General features: G+C 37.8%; 1 pseudogene; it reads left to right on the forward strand.

Moving 5' to 3' along the window:
- Positions 1-14,995: 14,995 nt before the first annotated feature.
- On the forward strand, positions 14,996-18,612 carry LOC142641766 (glyoxylate/hydroxypyruvate reductase HPR3-like; annotated as a pseudogene).
- The last annotated feature ends 237 nt before the right edge of the window (positions 18,613-18,849 follow it).

Raw genomic sequence — 18,849 nt, forward strand, 5'->3', positions numbered from 1 at the left:
TATACAAATATTTCAGTTCTTGGTTACCAAGTCTTTTCTTTCTTTCTTTTTTTCCGACCCCCTACATATGGATCTTAATTTTTCTTTTAAATTTAAACACAAATCATCTTAAGTTTACACTTGGAGGGCTGAGATTGCATTCCTAGGGCTTCTGTCTCATCCGGAACATACTAGTAAGCTTTTACCTTGCAATCTTAGCTGTGCCACCATTGTTCATGGTCATTTCCTCATTAATGCAGCCAAGGGAGTGGTTGTCTTGTATTTAATGTGGAGGAGATGGCTTCTACACCCTTCTTCCTTCATCCTTCTCGTATTTTGTGTCGAGTTTGCTTTCTTCTCTTTGTGATATTTTAACTTCATGCATCTCACACAACTAATGCTCGTCCCCGAGGTCCGAGGTGTATCCTCGAAAATAATCTTGGCTGCCTATCTAAATCGGATTAGGAATCCTCGTCCTCACAATAGCTCCCCAAAACCTCATTTTCACTCCCAACCAAGAAAAGTGAGGTTTTGGCCAATAGAAAATCATTGACAAGGGTACATTCGTAAATAGGTTCCCACACGAACACTTCTTTTCAACTGATTGCGACCCGCTCCTGATGCTTCGGAATCCCCAACTCCGCATACGGTGAGATCATGATCGAACGGCTCAGAATTCACCATTAGAAAGGGCGGGAAGATTACCGCTTCTTCTTTTTCCAGCCTATATATAGAGAGATGTGAGACCCTTCTCTCCACTCTATCTCCCTAGAAGCAGAAAAGAACATAAATACGCTCCTTTCACTTGATAACCTCGCCCGATAAGTCCTTCTTCCCTGAACTCATAAGTGTATATTTTTGTTAACCAGAGTTCTTCCCTTATACTTTCATACTAGTAGATTTTTTCTTTTTCCCAAATGGGTAGATTTTTTAGTTTGGTTGACAACCCTGAATACCAAGAGGAGTTTAAGAGGTATTATAGGATTCCTAGCAATGTGTCTATACAACATTGCAACTCAGGTGAGTGGCACGAGAGGAGGCCTACTGGTGCTGTTGTAATTCCTATGATTGCCTTCATTGAAAGGGGTATGAGGATCCTTATAGGTAGAGTTATCGGGGATTTTTTAAAATCTTTTTAGACTGTGTCCTACTCATGCATTCCAAATATGTTTAGAATATTAGGTAGTGTAGTTTCACTAAATGAAAAGTTGGGTATACAACTTACCCATCATGACATGAATTGGGTGTATAGTTGTCAGAAAGGTGCTGATAGGGGGGGTTATTACTTAAAAACTAGGGTTCCTGCCATTAGGCTAATCTTTTGTCTCCCTACGACGAACAAAGGCATGGATGAAGACTTTCTCATTGTTTTAGGGGAGTGGCACGATGGACTCCATTGCCCTACCAAGGATGGAACTCCAAGTGGGATGGCTTAAGGACAATTAACAAATATCAATGTTGGCTTAGGAAACTATAAACAGTCTTTTTACATACCATTCTTTTGTTTTACCTTTTTATATGTATATTTTTCTTTTACTTGCTCAAATTTGGGCTTGTCCGACCTGAAAACTAACGTGAATTCTTAACTTTTCTTCTTCAGAGAAAAGAGCCACCACCAAGAGACGAAGTTTGGTGAACTTCGAATTACTGAATTGAGTCTTAAGGTCTGAAATCTTCCTACATCGGGACGGTCAGCTTTGTGCAGTTCGTGTGATCCTAGGCTTCACCCCCATATTCGATCGCTTCCAAACATCTAAACACGTGATCAAGGCCCGAGACTCTCGCCTTGCTCTGGTTGATGTGGCCATCGAAGACTTTGATAGGCCAAAAACGTATTGACCCCTTGTAATGGATTAATTAATTAATTAACCAATTTAACATACAAACACGTGGTAGCACAAACAAATCACCAATAAACTAAAGTGCAGCGGAAAATAAATTAACACGGTGATTTGTTTACGAATGGAGAAAACCTTTAAGGCAAAAATCCCACCGGGTGATTTTAAGGTCACCACTCCCGAGAATCCACTATTATCACAACAAGCGGTTACAAGTAAAGGAATCTCAGTACCTTATACCAACCTACAGTTGAACCCTTACCCCAATGCCCAATTAGACTTGTTCTGTAGTGACAATCTCTCATTTTCAATGCACGGCTCCCAGTACGTGACTAACCAATTTGCGCGGATCCTAGTACGTGACTTCAATCACCAACTTAAGAAAGATGTTGGCTACAAAGTTCTTCAGTTCATCCTCACAATGAAGAACGAGAAGATGCTTGGTTACAAAATCCTATGGTGCAAAGACACAGCAGCTTCTTCACAAAGAGATGAACTAGGGCAAACTTTGTCTCTGGTCACAAATTGCTTAAACAGACTTTGCTCAATGCTTGTGCAACTTGTGCTTACTTTGAAGGCCCTTAAAATAATCTTTTTATATGTCTAGAGTTATGAGAAAAGAAGGCCCAAAGACCTGTCCACGGATCAGAATCAAAACAGTACTGAAAAACTGTTTTTCCTTAATCTTGACAGCTAGAGGTGTTGAGGTGCTGTCAAGCAGCTGTTGAGCCACGGGGCTGGAACAGCTTCTTAAAACTTGATAGATGCAGCTGTCGAGCCAACTGTCGAGCTTTAATGAAGAGCACTTCTCAGCTTGTTTCTTGGACAAACTTACATGGTGTTAACACTTGATCTTGAAACCTTGTTTCTTGAAGTATCAACAACATCCTAGATCTACCCAATTACAAGTAAAGTGCGTTTTGTCAAAGGATTAACCAATTACATAAAATAATGACATATATTCTTAACAATTGAACCACATATGTCCTAACAGGCTTCATAAGCAAACCTCCTCCAGAGGGAACACAAGTAGTCGAACTCTTTACCTTCAAGGATCCTCAACCCGTTGAGCTCCCTGCCTTTGAGAATCCTCAATCTATCATAGAGGAGATTACATTTTCGAAAGAAGAAGATGAGATAGAATCTAAGGATAACACTTTGAAGGACGATACTGAAAATCCCGTCCGAGACGAGGATTTTGAAATCTTTTACCATACCCACATGTCCGAGAAGGAAGGACTTAGCCCCCAGCTAACCACAGCCCTAGTTAGTGAGGACCAAGAGGATACCGAAGTACCTGAAGGGATGGTGATAGAAAAAAAGCTTCCAGACTTGCTTTCTCTACTAGAGTCCCATGCTAGGACCACAACTCCTGAGGTCCCAGTAGTTCCCATGCCTCCAACTCCAATTCCTTCTGCCCCCTATATAGACTAAACTAGCTAACAAGAAATGGAAAAAGGGACAAAAAAGGGGGTAAAAGAGTTGTTGAAAAGGGCGAAGTCCAAGAGGAAACCCCTCATGAGCCCACCAAAGTGGCCAATTTGACCTACACCCAACAAAGAAAGGGAGTGGAAAGCTTGAGCACTGCCTCTGAGTGAAGGTCTCAAGTTCCAAACTAGAATCCTATCTTTGAGTTGGATAACTCGCCTCTTCGGGAGGATGCTTCCATCTGCGATTTTGATGATGGAAGAGCAGGTTATGTAGCCAATGTCATGGAACAAGCCCTTCTTCTCCCAAGGGACATGGATGAGCTTTGAAATTTAAAGAAGCATGAGTTTTTCCTGTCCGTGAAGAGGGACTTAGCTCTAGTAAGGTTTCTCTACATTCACTTTTTTTTTCCTTTAATATCCCTTCTATGCATGCTCTTCCATTAACTTTTATGCTAATTGTTCATACACAGGCTACCCAAGTAGCACATGTAGCAAAGGAGTGGGTAGACCAGGCTTTCTAAGACTTGAAGGAGGAGGAATCCAAGTGCTTTGCTACGCAGAATTCTCAAGCTCTAACTGATAAAAAGCTAAAGGAGACTCTCCTCAAGCTTGCTAAGTGTGATAAGGCCAGAAAGAGTGTTGAGCTTTCAATTGAAAGTTCGGAGAGGCAAGCTCGGGAGTAGCTCTTGCACTTAAGGGAGGTAGAGAGACAGCTTGCTATTGCGCGAACAACTATTTCCGAGCTGAAGAAGGAACTTAGCCAAAAGGACAAGGAAATGGACAAGGTAGAGCAGACTGTGTACGACCTAGGGCAAAAGAAGCCTTCTACCCTCTAGCAATTAGAGCTCATCTAGTCAGCCAACCTTCTGCTAACACCTCGACCTCAACTCCAGCAAGCTCTACAAAGAATCCTTAGCCCAAATCCAGCACTATTGTCCTACACAAGCTAAACCAACTGAACAGTAGCCCAAAACCATTGCTCCTGCCAAAGCCAAACCCATTGAGCAGCAGCCCATCACCATTGCTCCTACCAAGCCTAACTAGACCGAGCTAGCCATCTCCATGCCCAACACAGTTACTGCCCAAAGAACTAAGGTGGCAACCAAGGCACCTCCAACAGCAGGAGATTCCTCCATAAGTGCTCCACCAATCATAGTGGCTCCTTCTGTCCCAACTTCAACTCCTAAAGTGCAACCCACTACAGAGACAGGGATGCAAAAAACTCCCAAAGCTTAAGGAATATGGTAGTGGGTCCTCATGCTACTCTTGTTGTTTTGATTGTTTGTTTTTTTTTTTTTTAATAAAAGGCCTTTTGTCTTTACTTTCCTTCTTTGTCACATGTATCTTTTTGAACTTGAATTAATGAAGAACTCTTGCTAAAACTTTGTTGTTTTAATTTTTTACCTACATTTTTATGATTTAATCTTTGCTTACCATGCTCATGTGTAAGGAAGTATTTATACCGAGGTTTTAATTTCCTGAAGTAGGTGACATAAGAAACAGAACATAACCAAGGTTAGATTGAATACCACAAACATAATTTAAGTACCATTTTGCCCAAGGCAAGTAACCCATGGAGTGGAACCTAGCTAAGATTCTATTCAACATAAAACAACCTAAGTGTTAATTTACCTAAGGCAGGTAACCCGAGGAGTTGAACCTAGCCAAGGTTCTGTTTAACATAAAAATAAACCGAGTGTTAATTTACCCAAGGCAGGTAGCCCGAGGAGTTGAACCTAGCCAAGGTTCTGTTTAACATAAAAATAAATTAAGTGTTAATTTACTTGAGGTATGTAGTCTGAGGAGTCAGACATAACCAAAGTTCTATTTAACACTTAAATTAACCAAGTGTTAATTTACCCAAAGCAGGTAACTCGAGGAGTTGAACCTAGCCAAGGTTCTATTTAACATAAAAATAAATCAAGTGTTAATTTACCTGAGGTATGTAGTTCGAGGAGCCAGACATAACCAAAGTTCTGTTTAACACTTAAATGAACCACTAAAATAAAACATACAATGATTGAAATAGAAAATGGCATGACTGCCTTTCATTAATAATAATACCATCGTAGATTATTTATATTCTATGGACCTGATACAATATTTTCGTCTAGATCTTCTAAAAAGTAGGCACTTATTCTAGCCACCGAGGTGATGCAATATGGCCCTTCCTAATTGGGCCCTAACTTTCCCCATGATGGGTTCTTTGTAGTACCCACTACTTTTCTTAGCACTAAGTCTCCTAGGGCTAATGGCTTTTCCCTCACACTAGTATCATACCCTTATTTAAGCTTTTGTTGATAATATGCTAGTTGAACTATGACTGCTTCCCTTCATTCATCAACCAAGTCTAAACTTTTCTCCAACAGCTGATCATTACTATTTGGGGTGAACAAGCTCGTCCTTAAGGTTGGAAACCCATACTCTAGAGGGATCACAGCCTCGGACCCATAAGTCATTGAAAAGGGTGTTTCTCTTGTTGACCTACGAGGTGTGGTCCGATATGTCCAAAGAACGTGTGGTAGCTCTTCTACCCATCTAACTTTTTCTTCATCTAACCTCTTCTTAAGCCCATTAACTATGACTTTATTGACTGCTTTAGCTTGCCCATTTCCTTGCGGATAGGATGGGGTTGAATACCTATTTCTAATACCCAATTCATAGCAGTATCTCCTGAAGGCATTACTGTTAAATTGGAGCCCATTGTCCGAGATCAGGGTGTGAGGAATCCCAAATCGAGTAACAATATTCTTCCAAATGAACTTTTTTACGTCTATATCTCTGATATTGGATAAGGGCTCGGCCTCTACCCACTTCATGAAGTAATTAGTTCCAACCAAGAGCCATCTTCAGTTTCCCACAGCCCTGGGAAATGGACCTACAATGTCCAAGCCCCACTGAGCAAATGGTCATGGACTAGACAAAGGATTAAATGCCCTACCGGGCTGATGAATATTTGAAGCAAATCTTTGGCACTAATCACACTTTTTAACGTACTCTTGTGCTTTTCTGCATACTCGACCACCAATACCCTTGAGTAAGGGCTCTATGTGACAACGACTTACCCCTCGTATGACTTCCACATATCCCCTCATGCAAATCTTCTAATAGTGGTTCCACCACCTCAAGATGAACACAAAGCAAGTATAGTCCAGAGAAAAAACGCTTGTATAAATTTTGCTCCTCGGACAACCAAAATCGAGGAGAATCCATCCAACTAGGCCCGACCATGATCTAGTGAACTTGGACTTTCCCCTTCTTCTCCTCGGCAGGCTTATGTAGATCCTCAACAAGTATAACTCAAGGTAGGTCTTGTCCAGAAGAGGTTGCTAGAGTTGCCAAGGAGTCAGCATGGGTATTACTGCTTCTTAGGATTTGTTGTATGGTGAAAAACTCAAAACTTGATTGCAAACGTTGAGCTTGATTCAAATACCCTTGCATTCTCAAATCCCTAGCTTACAGCTCTCCCTTACCTGTCCTACAATCAACCTTGAGTCCGAGAACACTTCAACAACCTTTCCTCCCATCTTCTAAACCATAGCAATCCCTACTAGCAAAGCCTCATACTCGACTTCATTGTTCGTGGTCGAGAAGCCTAATCTTAAAAATTTCTCAATGGTGATCCTGTCTCGGGACACTATAACCAGCCACACCCCAGATCCCCTCCGATTTGCTGCACCATCAACATATAACTTCTAGGGTGAGGGCCCTTGTAGAGAAATTTCTTGAACTTGCTTTCCTCCTGGGCTATATTCCTCCTCTTCTCCCTCTATTGAAGACTTAGTAAACTCGGCCACCAAATCTGCAAGAACTTGCCCTTTAGTGGAGGTCCAAGGCATGTACTTTACGTTAAATGCTCCCAAGATCATCCTCTACTTGGAAATTCTCCCTGTATAATCAGCCTTTCTGAGCAACGACTGCAGAGGGAGTGAAGTTAAAACCACAACTGTATGAACCTAAAAGTAATAAGGGAGCTTTCGTGTAGCATGCACCACTGCCAAAATGGCTTTTTCTAAGGATAAATAATGAACTTTTGCTTTGTGTAGTGACTTACTCACATAATAGACTGGTCGTTGTACTCCATTCTCTACCCTCGCAAATACCAGACTAACTACATGAGAAGCCACAACAATGTAGGCAAAAAGAACTTCTTCCTCCTCGGGTTTGGACATAATAGGTGGCCGAGAAAGATAATCCTTCAATTGTTGAAAGGCTAGGGCACATTCTTCATTCCACTCAAACCCCTTCCACTTGTGCAAGAGTTAGAAGAATGGCCTACATCTATCTACGAATCGAGAAATAAATCTGTTCAAGGCTGCAGTCATTCTTGTTAACTTTTGGACCTCTTTAGGATTTCGTGGAGGTTGTAAATCATTGATTGCTTTAATCTGATCAAAATTAACTTCAATTCCGAGGTAGGTAACCATGTAACCCAAAAACTTGCTTGAACTGATGCCAAAGGAACATTTAGAAGCATTAAGGCATAATCTATGCTCTTTCAACACCTCAAAAATACTTCCGAGGTCATTCACATGCTCGGTCTTTGCTTTACTTTTCACCACTATGTCATCAATGTAGACTTCAATATTTTTGTCAAGCTGGGGTTCAAACATTCTAGTCATCATTCTCTAGTAAGTAGACCCAGCATTCTTCAATCCAAATGGCATCACCTTGTAATGATAATTCCCAGTTGGCGTTACAAAAGCAGTTTTCTGGTCAGCCAGAGCTAATGGTATTTGATGGTACCCCTGAAAGGCATCCAAAAAGCTCATCCAAGGATGATCAACCGTCGCATCCACTAACTGGTCTATCCGAGGTATCGAGAAGGGGTCCTTAGGGGAAGCATTGTTTAGATCTGTGAAATCCATACACACTCGCCATTTTCCGTTCTTCTTTTTTACCACCACTATGTTGGCCAACCATTCCGGGTAAAAAACATCTTTTATTGCCCCTGCGTGCTTAAGCTTCACCACTTCTTCTTTGTCAGCATTAGAATGTTCTTTAGAAGAGCTCTGAGGTGGTTGTTTCTTAGGAGTGACAAATGGATTAACATTTAGATAATGAAAAATGAAACTTGGATCCACCCTAGGAACTTCATAAGCACTCTAGGCAAACACATCCACGTTCTTTCTAAGGAAAGCAATCAACTCTTCCTTCTACTGAGGAGGTAGCTGAACTCCCACTTGAAAATACTTATCGTCATCACTATCAATAGTGATCTTTTCCAACTCTTCCCATCTCGCCCCTTTAGCTATAGTGTCCGAGGACATTTCTGTTTCCTTTGGTTGCTATAAAGCCCTTTCTGCGGTTGCCGATGATTTACCCTCATACTAATGTCTAATTACCGCCACTAGGCATTGCCTGGCCATATTTTGGCTTCCAATCAGCTCCTCGACCTAGTCCCTTTAGGAGTACTTCACCTTCAAGTGCAAAGTTGAAGAGACAGCCCCCATGATATGAAGCCAAAGCCTTGCCATAATAGCAGTATAAGGAAAATATGTGTCCACCACGATAAAATCTACCTTGACCACTTCTGACCCTGCTTGAACAGCCAATCTGATCTGGCCCTTCGGGGCAACCGTCTTCCCATCAAACCCCACCAAAGGGGAATCATAACTAACCAAATCCTCAGGCTTCAACTTAAGCCCCTTATACAGATCATGGTACATGCTCTCACCCCACTGCCTTGATCCACCAAGACTCTCTTCACATCATACCCCCTATTCGGAGGGTAACCACTAAGGCATCGTCATGCGGTTGAAAAGTTCCAACTTTATCCTCCTTAGAGAAGCTTAGAGATGTTGGACTTCCATTCTTCCCCATTTAGAATCAAGGATCAAGTCCTTAACATGCGGCCTTGCTATGGACATTACCCTTGATGGATACGAACCCGTCCGACCTAGGGCTGCAAGAATAACACTGATTGTTCCTAAGGGTGGTCTTGAGGATGCATCCCTTTGGTGTACTGATTTGACCTGACTCACTTATCCAGTGGGCTGATACAGGAATTGCTTCAACTTTGACTAACTGCTCCAAGTAGTCATGTAGAGTCCTACAATCTTCTATAGTGTGTCCTAATGGCACTGGCAATGAAGACTTTGATTTTGCTTCATAGGGTATCCTCCCATCTTATTTGGCCACTTGAAATATGGCTCATTCTTTATCTTTTTTAGGATTTGGTATAAAGGCTCCCTGAACATTGTGTTAACTACCTGGGCAGTAGTAGGCCCAGCATGTCCAGCAAAATCTCTTCTGGGACGATTACTGTTATACTTTTTTGACCTGAAATCTCTTCGGTCCTGGGGAATTACTTTCGCTTTCCTCTTTCCTTGTTGATGATCCTCATTCACCTGTTTATATTCATCAATCCGATCCATTAATTGACGCATACTTCGGGCGAGCTTCCTAGTCAAGGACTTCCTTAAATCATGCTCAGTGGGTAGACCGACCTTGAACGTCCTTATTGCTATATCCTCGAAACTTTCATCTATCTCATTAAACATCTCCTAGTACCTATCTGAGTAAGTCTTCAAAGTTTCACCTTCTCACATAGTCATAGATAGTAAAGAGTTTAGGGAACGAGGAACCCTGCTACGAGTGACAAATCGGGCTCCAAAGGCCCTAGTAAGCTCTTTAAAGGAGTTAATTGATCCTTCCTCCAAACAATTAAACCACCTCATCGCGACTAGCCCTAAGCTAAATGGGAACACCTTGCACATCAAGGATTCATTCCTCGAGTGAACAACCATTCTTTGGTTAAAATGACTAACATGCTCCACTGAGTCCATTCTACCATTATACATGGTAAACGTGGGTTGTACGAACCGCCGAGGAAGGTTTGCCCAGTCAATCTTCTGAGTAAACGGGGACTTCGAGATTTGACTCAAAGCCTTGCTCATAGCATCATTTCCCAAACCTTTTTAAGTTGGACTTCTATTTCCTGGCTTATGATGACACTCTTCATTATAGGAGAAAGACTCACTAAGAGGGGTAGGGGTGCTTGTGGTGCGGTGCGGTATGGTTTTGGGCCATTTTTAGCACTGCACTTTGCGATGCAGTTTAGCTAAAACCATAACTGCATCGTACCTTATATTTGTGGTCACATGTGTGGTGTGGTGCGGTGCGGTTTAAAATTTAGCTAAAACCATAACCACACTACACCTCATTTTTGCGGTTACATATGCGGTGCGGTGTATAAGATGCGGTTTGAATGATTTGAAGTTGGTATATTTTTCAAATTTTGGGTTTTTTCTACCTAACCCAAAATTGATTTTTCCCTTTGTTTTGGTCCAAGTTTTAAACTATTGAGCTAGTTTTTCTTTATTTTGGGCTAGCTTTCTTAATAAACACTTGCTAGGGTTATCAAACTATTTTTTATTTTGAAAACTAGGGTTATTAAACTATTAATAATGTATTTAATATTAAAAATAATTAAATATATTAATATATAGAGAGGGTGTGGTGCGGTGTGTTTTCTTATTATTAAATCGCAAACCGCACTACACCATGCGGTGTGATGTGATGCGGTGCGGTGCGGTGCATTATTACTTGCGGTGCGGTGCAGTTATGTCATTTTACGGGCGGTTTTGGTGCGATTTTTGCGGTTTTTGCGGTTTGGTGAATACCCCTGGAGAGGGGTCCTTGATCAGGGTCTATAACTGTCATCATCATCAGACGAAGATTCTGTGCTTGATGGTGACCCTCTCCTCTGCTTCCGACGTAACTTCCTACGTAAATTATCTATCTCCAACTGCATGTTTTTGGTATCCTCCCCATGAGACACATAGCTCCCACTTCTAGAATGACTCCTACTGGTATGAGTTGTGTGCACACTAAGTTCACAATCTCTCACTCACTCAAGATAAAAAAAATGATCTTGACGTTGCGATCTCACTGACTCCTTTGATCCCACCATGGTTGAACTACTCAGGTATGTTCAATATTCCCACAGACGGCGCCAATTGTAAAGGCGCAATTTGACACGTGGCCCAAAAATGACTCGGACAGTGGCCCAATAAGCCCACCACAATAGATTTGTTAGAGAATGGATTGGATATTAATCTAATCAATAAGTTAAAGTTAATCACAGTAAGATAAGAAGCAAACGAAGTGTCTAGGGCAACAAATTATGAAGAAAAGAGGCTCCTCGGTCAGGCTCAAGGAATGTCTATTTTATATATGTGTTCGTGTCTTTCTCCCTTATACAAATATTTCAATTCTTGGTACCAAGTTGTGAGAGACCGCCAAAATTAGGGGTGCCTCTCCAAAAAGAGAGAGATCTTTGAATGCTTTTTAGGGCACCTCTCTTTTTGGGTAAGTGGTGTAGAGTTGCCACTTATTTTTTATACAAAAAAATAAGAAAAACTAAAAAAAAAAAAAAATACATGACTGAATTGTTTCCTTTCATTGATTGAGGGAAAAAAAAAACATTTGGTAAACTGAAAATTACATGGCTTTGGGTCCTAGTTACAAATTATTAAATAATTACATGACTTTTTATTATAGTTACAATCTACCAAAAATAAAGCAAAGATAAGACCTAGGTCTACCTATCCAAAGACACTAAATTCGGAGGCTAGATTACGGAATGGGAAGGTGTTAGGCACCCATTCCGCCATTCTGCCCAGACAGAGTTTGGTCTTCTAGACTCTTGTGACCTATGTACCCATTTTATGCATGCTATGAATGATATGTTATACATGTGAAATAAACTAAATCACACAAATTTATTTATGAATGTATCCTTTTCTTTGTTAAAAATTCGGATATGTTTTTGTGATTAAATTTTTTTTGATTTTGTTTAGAAAAATCAGATCTATTTTTTGAGAACTTAAAAAAGGGTTTGTTAATGAAAGAAAAATCAGATCTGTTTTTATCAAACAAAAAAAAAATCCTTTGATTTTAAAAAAACATTAGATCTGTTTTTAAAAACATAGAAAACATGGTTTTGTTTTGTAAATGATCAGATCTATTTTTGTGATAAAAAATTGAGTATATAAAAAAAAAATTAGATCTGTTTTTGTGATAAAAATTTGTGTATATAAAAAAAATCAGATCTTTTTTTGTATGTTCAAAAAATATGAAAAAGATTTTTTGACAATAGGATTTCATTCATGAAATAAATTTATGCTACATAAATTAAATAAAACAAACACAACAGTTCATGATCTTTTTCTTTATTTCAAAATCCGCAGAAGGTAGAAAAAAAAAATCAAATCTGTATTTAAGGAAGATACAAATCAATTTTTTGTTTTAAGAAAAATTCAGATTTGCATCTAATGAAGATGCAAATCAGTTTCTTTGATGAAAAAAAATTCAAATCTAAATCTAATGAAGATGCAGATACGTTTTATTTTGAAGAAAAATTCAGATCTACATCTAATGAAGATGCAGATCCATTTTATTTTGAGGAAAAATTCAGATCTACATCTAATGAAGATGTAGATCCGTTTTTTATTTTAAGAAAAAGAATTGATTACATGCAGATCTTTGAAATTATGAAAGAGATCATAACAATTACAAAAGATTCAAGATCATGCTTTAAACAAAACAATAATTAACAATTCATGTTATGGATATTTGAAACAATTAAACTAAAAAACTATACGTGCATCATCACAAAAGAGAAGCATAAAGAAAAAAGGGTTATCAAAAACAACCTCTTGCATGAAACACTTCTTCTTCTTGAGTGGATATTTTAGGGTTGAAAGAAATTTAATTAATTATCTTTGAAACCTAAAAACCCTAGTTTAAGAGAGAATATCAGAAAAGGGATGTGAGAATTTTGATAGTGTGAAAAGGTGTCTCGCCTTGAGCGTAAAAGAATGTGCTAAATTTTGAGATCTAGTCCTTATTTATAGAGGCTGGAATGCTTAAAAAATAAGCAATGATGGGTAGAATGCAAATTGGGACACGTCTTTCTGCGAAAAAGTCGAAAAGGGTGTGCCTTATCGGCACCCGAAAAGAATTGGGCCAAAGCCCAAAAGAGTGCAATTCGACACTCCAAAAGTGTCGAATGGTACTCTTGGGTACTGATCGCACTTTCGTGTTCAGGTGCATTTTGGACTCATTTTTTAGGTTTTTTTGAGCAGAGCCTTGCACTTAGACGTATTTTCAATCTGTATTTTAAGATTTTTATCTATTTTCTGGATAATTCACGTCTTTTCTGTAACAATTATCTTGTAGATAAATACCCTAAAATAGATTTTGATAAAGTTTAGATTACCCACAATTTTATTGTTATCCAATTATCTCTTTTATTCCTATGCAAGCAATCCTATTTTAAACACTAATTGTCAACCAATCACAAAATTATTTAATTAAATTTGATTGTTTAACTAATCAGAATTAATTTAAATCAATCATGCATGGTCGACTCTACCTAGACACAATGCATGCTGATCGTGCAAACTTGATCATGCGATATCTTTCGATTCAATGGTCCGATTTGGAAACCGGACACACTGTTGTGACCGTTAAAATCTCAAGATCATTTTTATGATATGCAATGAATGAATTAATGTATGTCATGCAATCATGATTTTCGGGGTACATGAATGGTCATTTCAATCATCTTCCTTAATTAAATTATGGGTGCAAAATCGAGTGTCTATACAAGTCTTTTCTTTCTTTCTTTTTTTCCAATTCCCTACATATGGATTTTAATTTTTATTTTATATTTAAACACAAATCATCTTAATCCTACACTTGGAAGGCTAAGATTGCATTCCTAGGACTTCTGTCTCATCCGGAACATACTAGTAAGCTTTTTACCCTGCAATCTTAACTGTGCCACCACTGTTCATGATCATTTCTTTATTAATGTGGCCAGGGGAGTGGTTGTCTTGTATTTAATGCAGAGGGAATGGTTTCTACACCCTTCTTCCTTCATTATTCTCGTATTTTGTGCCGAGTCTGTTTTCTTCCTTTTGTGATATTTTAACTTCATGCGCTTCACTCAGCTAATGCTCGTCCCCGAGGTCTGAGGTGTATTCTCGGAAATAATCTTGGTTGCCCATCTAAATCGGATTAGGAATCATTGTCATCACATATACTATTTTAGAAAAGTTTTATGAAAAAAAAAATCTTAAAATGGTATACTAACCAGACCGTACTAATCATTGTCCTCACATATACTATTTTAGAAAAGTTTTATGAAAAAAAAAAAAATTCTTAAAATGGTATGCTAACCGGACCCTACTAACATACATATGCCCTTAGCTATACGTTAGTGAAACTCTATTATTTATTGTCCACCACCGACAATTTAGACGAAAGATAATTGAATTTAAATTTTAAAACAAAAAAAACGACTAACAAATTGTTGCTTTAGGTGGGTCTGTGGAGTGTGCAATTATGTAGTTCATAAAGATGCAAAATACACCGAGCTGTAAAAAGTTCTGTTTCAATAGTACAGATCTTGTAAAAAGTTGCCTGTTTCATATACTGTCAGCTTGCTTCTCCTTAGTTGAATGAGAATTGAAGATTAAAAAAAAAAAAAAAAAACAGAAAAACAAATTTCACAGTACACTGGCTCTCTGCCCAAGCAAAATAATAACTATTTGATGAATAGTTGTTGAAATTTGTTGTTTAAATAATAATTTTCGTTATTTAAGTAAGACAACATGTATTCTTATAATATTTTTTTACTAATAAATATTTTTACAATACTTAAGCAATATAATTAGAACAACTTACCAAGCAACCTTAACTTTTGCAAATTGTGTCATTTTATCACTATCTATTTCTCTTTTTTTCTTTTCTTTCTTCCATACCTCAAAGCTCTTCACCACCAATGGCACATGGAATTATTCATGGTCACCTCCCACAAGTGTTGGTTGTTCGTCCACCGGAATCTTTCTCTCTTTACCAATCCCAATGCTCACACAAGTCCATTTCTTGAAAGCATGGGAATCACCACTCCCACTAGACCAATTCTTGAGCACCCATGCACGCAATGTGCAAGCCATGCTAAGCTGTGGCATTTCCCCTATCAAAGCTGACTTCCTCTGCCACCTTCCCTCACTGCGCCTTGTTGTCACCCCCAGTTCCGGCCTCAACCACATTGACTTGTCCGAGTGTCGCCGCCGGGGAGTTACGGTGGCTTATGCCGGAAGCGTGGCTTCCTGCGACGTCGCCGATTTGGCTGTTGGATTGCTCATTGACGTGCTTAGGAAAATTTCAGTTGCTGATCGATATGTTAAGCAAGGGCTTTGGGCTAGCAAAACAAGTTATCCTATTCCTCTCGGTTCTAAGGTGTTCATTTGTCTCTATTTGGTCTCTATATTTTAAGATGTCACAATTTTGATGCTCGTTTTGTGATTTCTCGAGCTTTAGTGATATGGCGAAAATTGAACTCGAACTTGATTCGGTGGCTTAAGACATCTATCTAATTCGTAGTGCTTTAGCCCGTTGACCTACATGTGCAAGGGTTTCTCTATTTATATTAGTGTTATATATATGCAGAGTTTGTTTAATGTTAGATATATAGTCATTTTGAAAACTTTTATAAATATATAATTGCTGTCTAGGTAGTTTGATATTAGATATGTACAAAAATATCAAAAAATAATAATTTTTTTTTATCTCTTATAAAAAGCTATAACTTGGTAATGATATTTCCTAGAGTAAATTTTAGCTATTTTCATGCATATTTGGTATGAAATTATTAAAAATTTCGTTTTCAATGTAAATAATTAAATAATTGTTCAGTAAAAAGAAAAAAAGAAAACCACAATGAAACCAATGAAGTTTTCAAAACAATAAATGATCCAAAAATTTATCAAATATAAGAACAAATTTAATAACAAAAAAAAGAAATAAAGTAAACAAAAACATGATCATGGGACTTTCTTTTGGGGGGAGGGGGAGGGAGTTTTTTCTTTTAGTCATTTATCTCTTAAGCCGAAAAAGCGCAAGGTCAAAGCAACTTCAGGGGTCTCAACGACCCGTTGAAAAAAAGGGGAGGTCAAGGAGTTTTTTTTTTTTTTAGAATACTAAGTATTTAACACATACACAGGGAGATGAGAGAAAGTTTTTTTAAAAAATAATGGTGATGTATATCTAAATAAAAGGGCCTAACTCTTAAATACACAGCACAAATTTTAAACTTTTTAAACTTACACTCATTTTTCAATGTGAGATTAACTCACTGTTTTTTTAAGAATACTAAGTATTTAACACACAGACACATGAGAAGAGAGAAAAATGTCTTAAAGAAACTGACAATGATATATATTTAAAAGAGAAATGCTAACGAATACTTTAAGGGTATTCGTGAATAACCTATTTAAAGAAAGTTTTTATTGGAAAAGAAAAAAAAAAAAAGCAATTAATGTTTTGACAGCTTTTTTCATTTTTCATAAAAGTGATGTCAAAATTGTCTTAAGATGGATTCTTAACCAATGTCCTAAGAGCATTCGTTAGCATACATGAAACTTGCATTTAATAAAGTAACTAAGCATTTGTTAACTAACTTGAGAGTGCGTGAAGTGACCAATGGGGTAGTTTAAAGATAAGTGGTGGCATGTTTATTGGTATAAAAGTCATAGGTTTTGAACTTTGAAAATACCAATAAGTTTTTGGTGTCAATAGATCCTGAATTCCTTATTCAATTAACAAGAGACTTTACCAAATTGAGTTAAATATAATTCACACATTTCATACTTAAAATAGAACTAATAAAATAGAATTTTTATTTTTATAAAAAATAATAAGACCCTCTAAACTCACTTTTAATGCGGTTGAAGAGGCCAGTATTGCAATTAATCTAATAGAAGAACTATATTTTATTTCCTATTACGTCTGTAATACAAACAAATCATGAAAATTAAGATCACATTGGAAACCTTCCTTTCTTATGATCTGGACTTGTAACATGCTAGTGTTAGGAATGTTGGTGTGGGTCTATATTCCAAACACTTTTATTATTATTATTTATTTATTAGATGTTGGGCAATAAAAGATAAAATAGTCGTTGCACAACTATGGGTAAACTAGCCATCGGGACCTTATGGATTATTAGTAACCAATAACTATAGACCATTATTGTCATAAATAGAATATATAATATTGACACAACACCCTTTCCTATAAGTCATTTGCTTTTACTTTATATTTTTCAAATACACAATTTCCATTCTCTCTCTCCCACATATTTTTTCTATGGTTTTATTTGTTTCAAGGAAAGCCAATATTAGAAGGTTGTTCTTGAACCTCTGTAAGTGAAAGAGCGTCTATCATGAAAGTTGACGCTATAATCTAATCTTGGGAGGTTATTTGATTAAGAAAACTAGTCGCACTGAGTTTTATTCTGAGTGACATGAATCAACATTTAAGAACAACACATTCGCAACGTAATTTTATAGCATTGTGAGATCATTCTAAACTTCTTTTTATTTGATTTTTTTTGCAAATTATTCAAGTTATAATCTATTGGGTCCATTTGGATAGAACTTATTGCTGAAAATTGAAAACTGAAAACTGAAAACACTGTAGCAAAATAATTTTCAAATGTGTAAATAGTGCTGTGGGACCCATTTTTAATGAAAAAGTTGCTGAAAAGTGAAATTTGTGGGTCCATGAACAGTGCACGGATGCACTGTTCATGAGGAGAATTGGTCAACAACAGCGGCTGAAAAAAAAAAAAAAAAAAAAAAAGCTGAAAACGCGCAATGAAGAGAAACGCAGACGTGAACGTGGATCCAAACCCTCTCATTGTATCAAAACTTATTAATTCGCTAAAATATTTCCAACAAGGGACGTGCATGGTATAATGTCAATCACCTCTCCGTTTATTGTTATCTACAGTCTAATGCAAGAATAAATGCTGATGATTACAGTTGAAAGGCAAGCGAATTGGGATTATTGGACTAGGAAGCATTGGCCAAGAAGTTGCTACAAGGTTTGAGGCTTTTGGCTGCAGTATCTCGTACAACTCAAGAAAGCAGAAACCGTCATTTTCATACCCTTTCTATTCCAGTGTTTTTGAACTTGCAACTAACAGCGATGCCCTTGTCATTTGCTGTGGCTTAAGTGATCAAACCCACCACCTAATTAACAAGGAGGTCTTATTGGCATTGGGAAAAGAGGGAGTCATCATTAATGTTGGGCGAGGAGCCATTATTGATGAGAAGGAAATGGTGCAGTGTTTGGTGCAAGGCGACATAGGAGGTGCTGGTTTGGACGTGTTTGAGAACGAGCCTAATGTTCCTAAAGAGCTCTTTGCCTTGGATAATGTTGTACTGTCGCCACATAGAGCTGCATTTACTCATGAGACTCTCGCAAGTATGCGTGAACTTGCAATAGGGAATTTGGAAGCATTCTTCTTGAACAAACCCTTACTTTCTCAAGTCATGAATAATTAAATAATCAGTAATTATTCTCACATTCAATGGATATAGTGTCCACATTTTTATGATGTTCACATTTAAATTATAAAATAAGTGATATTTATGTAATGTACAATACTGGGTGTAAGAGACTCAAATACACTTAAATAATTATGTTTCATTGTAGCCTATATATAGCAGGCATTTTTTTATATGTTTTTGTTGCTAGTTGGCTTTGTTATATCTTTATTTTGTTCGGCAAGTAGGAGTGAG

Source organism: Castanea sativa, chromosome 6 (genome assembly GCF_040712315.1).
Source record: "Castanea sativa cultivar Marrone di Chiusa Pesio chromosome 6, ASM4071231v1".
Lineage (NCBI taxonomy): Eukaryota > Viridiplantae > Streptophyta > Magnoliopsida > Fagales > Fagaceae > Castanea > Castanea sativa.